The following is a 6,213-nucleotide window of genomic DNA, read 5'->3' on the forward strand; positions in this document are numbered from 1 at the left end:
CTAGTTAATTCACTCTCAGGGAAGCTCATAGGTTTGAGCTCAGGTCAAATCCCCTGCCACACAGCATTCGTTCAGTAGTCTGGTTTGATCAGCGTCTCCCCAGCTGGGCTCTTATCTGTTTATTCCTTGAGATAGCACTGCACTTGTAGCCTGTGCTGTCCTCAAACTCATAATTCTCCTGCCTCAGCCTCCCAGGTTGTGGGATTACAGTCAAGCTCCCATAGGACTTTAACTTCCTGAAGGGAATAACAATCTCTGTTTTATTAACCTAAATTAAACTCTGAAGGTCTAGTACATTGCCTGGCACAATGTAGATGGCAACTAAATACTTTTTGTATTGCCTGAATGAATAAAATCTTAAATGAGCTATTGGAATAAGTGAAATGTAGCCCTTATCTTTTAGTGACTCGTTCTAATATCCCTGTTGCATCCTGGGGAATTCTGGAAGTGGGACACTAACCCTCTAGGGACACTTTTTTCCATCCTGGGTATACAGGTCCAAAATCCCAGCCACCAGGAAGTTCCATTCTGGCAGGAAGTGGAACAAATTTGTTTGCAAATCAAGCCAGGGGCTCCTGGCCAGGTCCCTGGGCAGAGCCAAGCCAGCCTCACGCTAGTCCACAGATTCAGGTTCTCTCACTATTGTGTTTCCTTTTGTCTTGGCCTGGGCGTTGCCTTCATCTGCCCCTCTGCCCCTCTTCACTCTCTCCTGGTCTGGAGGGAAGTTCTCAGCTTCAGCCCAAGGCAGACAGACAGGCTCTCCAGACTGACAAGGTGAGTCAGTGGGCCTAGGGTCCAGCAGTTCTGAGAGCCTGCCCAGAAGAAAGAACAAGGGGTTGTCTCTGCTCTGTGCTGGTCACTGCAGAAAACAGTCCTTCCATGTGGTTTCTCCTAGTGTTTCCTGGATAAAAGGAGGCTTGGAGAGATTACTGATGATCAAGATTATTTAGGAGATTGTCAGCTGACTATGACCTACAAACCAAATATAGACCACTACATGGTGGGGTGAATGTTTTATTAATACAGATCTGTGTTCTTTTGTTTACTCATTTGCCTATGGCTATTTTTGTGCTACAGTGATAGAATCCTTATAATTCAAAAAGCCAGATAAATACATATATGTGTATACATTTATGTATGTGTATATAATCTAACCCTTTACATTTTTTTTTATGATTTGTGTGTACGTCTGTGTGTCTGTGTGTGGCTATGTGCACACGAGTGCAGTGCCTGCTGAGGCCACAAGAGGGCATTGTTTCTCCTGTAGATGACATTACAGGAAATGTGAACTGCCCAACATGGGTCTTGGGAACTGAATTCAGGTCCTCTGCTAGAGCAGTAAGCATGCCTAACCATCGAGTCATCTCTCCCTTGATCAAGGAATCCTTGCCCAGTTCACCATAGACCACATCCACTGGCTGCATGAAGGGCAGGAACCCATTTAACCTCTGACCCAGTCTCTGCAAGAGCAACAAGTGCTCTTAACTGCTGAGCCATCTCCCCCATCCTTAAAAAAAACAAGCTTTTTATACTTGGCCTTAATGCATCAGAGTAGTTTGACCTACGTTTAGAGCGAGCGTGTTCCACTGCCTGTTAAGCTGTTTGGCGTGGGAATGGTTCCCATAAAAATGTCAGCTCAACCAATCCGACTCATCCCTGAGGAATTTGGACTAAGGAAACCAAGAGTCCCCATCTTCTGGGGAAATGGATTCTATGGGTTTTGAGGTTGGTGACTGTTTATGAGAACAGGCGCTCCTCATTAGAGGGAAAAGTAGAGTCAGACGAGGACCTGTGATGTGTGACCCTGCCAGGGGCTCCAAGAGAAAGAAGAGAGAGGCTTTGGTTCCTAAACGTCCCCCAGTTCCAGCTCCCTGAAGACAGATGTTCTCTTCCTAGATCACCTGGGCCTTTTGGGGTTGTGTTAAAAAAGAAAAGGGAGAAAGAAAGCTGCCGTGAGAGGACTTCATTGCTAGGTATATATTGACTCACGTAACTAAAAGGTCGTAATGTACTTCGGGCTCAGCTTCATCCAGCAGCTCGAATGATGTTGCCTGTGACCCTGTGTTTTTTGGTGCCTCAATCCTGTCTTATGTAAGGATGGCTTGATCCCCAGTCTCTACTTTTTGTCCTCATCTATGGCCACTCTAGAGTCTTCAAGGTGGCTGCAGCAGTTCCAGACCTCACAACTTCATGACGACCTGCACTCTGGGAGGCAGTCCGGGCAGCTCTTCCCATTTTGGGATTGACACCTTGCCCGTGATCTCCAAAGCAGTGACTTGGACTGGTGGAGATAAATGTGCTGTTGAGATAAAGCTCCCCATTGCTTGCTTCAGTTTTCCCACTCTCAATAACATCTGCTTTTATGATCCAGGTCCTGCGATGTTCGTCCCACACGTTACCGCCCCTAAAACTCATAAAGCCTTCCAAGGCACTTACCAGGGCAATCTCCATTTTATTAACAAGGAAATCAGAGCTCAGAGAGCATGGCCACCTTACCCGGGGTCACACAGCTAGCATCTGACAGTGCCACCGGTATCCAGGAGTCAAAAATGGCCTGTGAAATTCAGGACCCTGAGCGCCTGACCCCTGTGTGCCTGCCTTTTACAGCAGAGGCCACCTCATAGTCACCGACCCCACCCTATTGCTGCTCTTCCGCTACTTGTCACTGTCCTCTGACCAAGGTCCCTTGCACACGGGGAGATGTTTTTTGCCCAAAGATCCCAAGCTTTAGACTGAGTTACTCAAAAGTCCTGTTCCCACCTCTGGGTTTCTCTGGACTCTATTCTCATCTCCACCTCGAGCTGTTTCCATGGAAACTGCTGGGCGCCTGTATCCCTTTCATCCTTCTTTCTGGGAAGCAAGGCCAGCTCTCTGGCACCCTGGTAGCCAGGCCTGACCATTATAAAGACCAAAGAGGCAGTATCTGAGAGAAGTATTTGCAGGGAGAGGGCGGAACCAGGACACGCTCCTGAGTTTTCTTTGAAGTGCTCCAGAATAACACCAGGTACTCTGAGGAGCTCCACCAATTACTGCGGCCCACTACGGGTTGCAAGGTGTTTGCCATCCCATCTCTGGCATCTCACAGCCACATTCTTCATTTCCTGGGGACCTGGGACAGAGGGCTCATGGGGGAAAATCTGCTTACCATGCCCTTGTGTCAGTGACAGCCCTCAGAGGGGACAGTCAGTGGGATATGTCAGGAGGGATGCAGAAAGCAAGGCCTGATCTGTCCCTTTTGGAGAAGAAAGGACCCAGTCACTGGAGGACTGGTGGACATGGGGAGACACTGTACATGGCACTGGTGGCCTGGGTCTACAAAGTACTTTCTAGATAAATCCTGGGAACATGGCATTTGATATACAAGGACCCTGGTACCCGAATGAGCCAAAGTGACCTCAATACCCGACCCTGCTAGGCCCTGCTTAAGTGTGGTTCCCTCTGAGCCTTGGTTTCCTTCTCTTGAAGATGGATCCAAATCTTTTTTTTGTTTTTTTGTTTTTTTTTGTTTTTTGGTTTTTCGAGACAGGGTTTCTCTGTGTAGCTTTGCGCCTTTCCTGGGACTCACTTGGTAGCCCAGGCTGGCCTCGAACTCACAGAGATCCGCCTGGCTCTGCCTCCTTAATAGGAGATCTGAGAGAGCAGCTGTGCAAGCCAACAGAGTATGATACATTACAACCACCGGTGAAGGCATATACAGACACCAACATCCACCACTGTCACCACTGCCACCGCCGCCGCCGCCGCCGCCACCGCCATCTTTATCATCATAGCTGTTATACAACTCAAACAGAAGTCCTGGAGGAACAGGATCTCAGACACTGGAAAATACTTAGGTGTTTCAGCAGGAAAAGCACTGTTTCTGTCGTTGGCTCTCCTTTGCTTTGACCTTGCTTCACCTTCTGATGCTGGGCAAGGCCGTGTAGGCTGCCCCCGGGCCTCCACGCAGCACCAAGTCTGAAAACAGCACACCGTGTCTTCACATGGGCCCCAGACTCCCAAAGTCTGCTCACTTCAATCTGTCTGGGACCACCAGCCTCACAGTGCCCCTTCCCACAGCAGCCCCAGGATCTGGAGAGGTTTGTCAGAAAAGAAAGCATACATGGGCACCCCTTTCAAGTTAGTGGCCTCAGGTGGAGAGAGAGGGCATTCTGGACATGCCAAGCAGGCAGGAGGAGTCTGGCTCCTGGGTTGCCAGGTGTGGGCTAGGGCTAGTCTTTCAGAATATGAAGAAAAGTTCCTCTTAGACCATGTGGTTATCAGTATCCACTTTTCCATTTATCCCCAACCACACACAGGATTCTTGGTGGCAAACCCTTGAGTACATCATTTGTGGTCCTTACCTTGACGTTGTGAGAAGAGCCAGGCACTGCCTTGGGTGTTTACAGAGCCAGCAAACAGCTTCTGCCTGCAGACTGGAGCTGGGAGGGACCAGGAGGGAACTCAGAGAAAGGGACTCCGGTGCCAGAGCCAGGAAGACAGAGCCTAGCGCCTGGGGTGCACCGGAGTCAAAGGCTGCTCTTCTGGAAGCAGCATCTGCCTCATCTGCCCCTGGACCTCACTTTGGCATTCACCCTCCCAGGAGCCAGTAGCAACTTCACTGGGGGATGCAGGAAGTTAAGCCTTTGATCTGGAATGTTCTCCAAAGGCCTTTGTGTTATGGGCCTGGCTTCCAGTTCAGCCGTGTTCAGAGGTGGGATTTGAGGAAGGGGAAGTGAATGGGTGGGAGAGCTCTGACGTCATTGATGGGTTACTCCATTGATGGTTTAATAATTGATTACTGGGAGGTGGTAGAAACTGTAGGTAGGCGGGACTATTTCAGAGGCAGCAAGTCACCAGGGTGTCAGTGGGAGGACAAGACAAGCTGTGTCTTGTCCCAGCTGGGCTTCCCTTCTTTCATCTCTCCCCCCCTTTCTCTCTCCCAGTCTCACTTCCTAGCCAGGCTCCCACGACGACATACTGTCTCACCACCACCCATGAGCAATGAACCAAAACGCCCACAGACTAAAACCTCCGAAACCACGAGTCTAAACAAATCTTTTCTCCTCTAACTTGACTTTCTCGGGTGTTTGGTCACAGTGACAGGAAGCTGGCCAATATCCTGATCAAGAAGTCCTTGCCCAGCCCACCAGAGATCACAAGCACTGGCTGCATGCACAAAGGACTTGTTTAACCCTCAGAACAATTCTAAGATACCCACGCTCCCATTTTACAGACTAGAAAAGCTGAGACACAAAGAGGCTGTGTAATCCAAACAAGGTTGCAGAGGGTTTGTTGGTTTTTTGGTTTGTTTTATTTGATTACTTGTCTGTTGTTTTAGGGAGCGGACTTGAGGAGCTTGATTCTAGAGCAACTGTTCTTTAGAAATGAGTCTTCTTTCCTTTTCATAGGCAAAGACTCAGGCAAAGGGCCTCAAGCTTGGTCATTTCTGAGCCCTGGCATCTCAAGGCTAGGTTTTTCTGCCTCTTCTTCCCTAGTCGGTTCCCGTAAATAACCTCAAATACATCGGGCCTGGGCAACACATGGGCTCTATGTTGCCCTTTGAGGTCAGCTGAGGGCTGCCCCACCTGGCCCCAGGAGTCAGCCTGTTCCCCTCTGCCCCGCCCCCAGCTTCTCCTCTCCTCTAGCGACCTGCTTTTGATTCTCACCTCCTTCTCTTTTGCTCTCCCTTCGAAGGCAGCTCAGCTAACACTCATTAGCACATGTTAATGAGCACCGATTCATGTCTCTGTCCTTCTTTTTAGGGGCGGGTGCTGCTGTCACTCAAGGGTAAGACGTCCATGAGGCTAGCACACACTACAGGGCCAAGACCTTCCGGACACGGGAGGCTGACTCCGACCGGAGGTGTGCTTGCTGTCGGGGGTGGGGGTGGGGGAGAGCGTTTTTGTCCAAGAGAAGCTCAAAGCATCCCTGGGTCAGAGTTTACTGTTCTCTACCTGCTGCCGTAGACGATCCCCACTACCATGACCCTCGGTGGGTGTGGTTCACATCTGGAACTGTAGGTTCCAGTCTGCCACTCCCTGGGCAAAGGTCTGAAAGTCCCGAGAGCAAGCCCAGTCTGTGGCAGATACAGGAGGGGAAAAGGGAGGTACCCCACAGGGGAGTATCTCCTCCAATCCCATCTGAATCCTCCCAGCACTTTGCAGATCCCAGCTGCTCAACTACAGTACAAACCTTGAAAACTCTTTCCTGCAATTCTGCACACACACACACACA

The sequence above is a fragment of the Peromyscus eremicus genome, chromosome 5 (genome assembly GCF_949786415.1).
Source record: "Peromyscus eremicus chromosome 5, PerEre_H2_v1, whole genome shotgun sequence".
NCBI lineage: Eukaryota > Metazoa > Chordata > Mammalia > Rodentia > Cricetidae > Peromyscus > Peromyscus eremicus.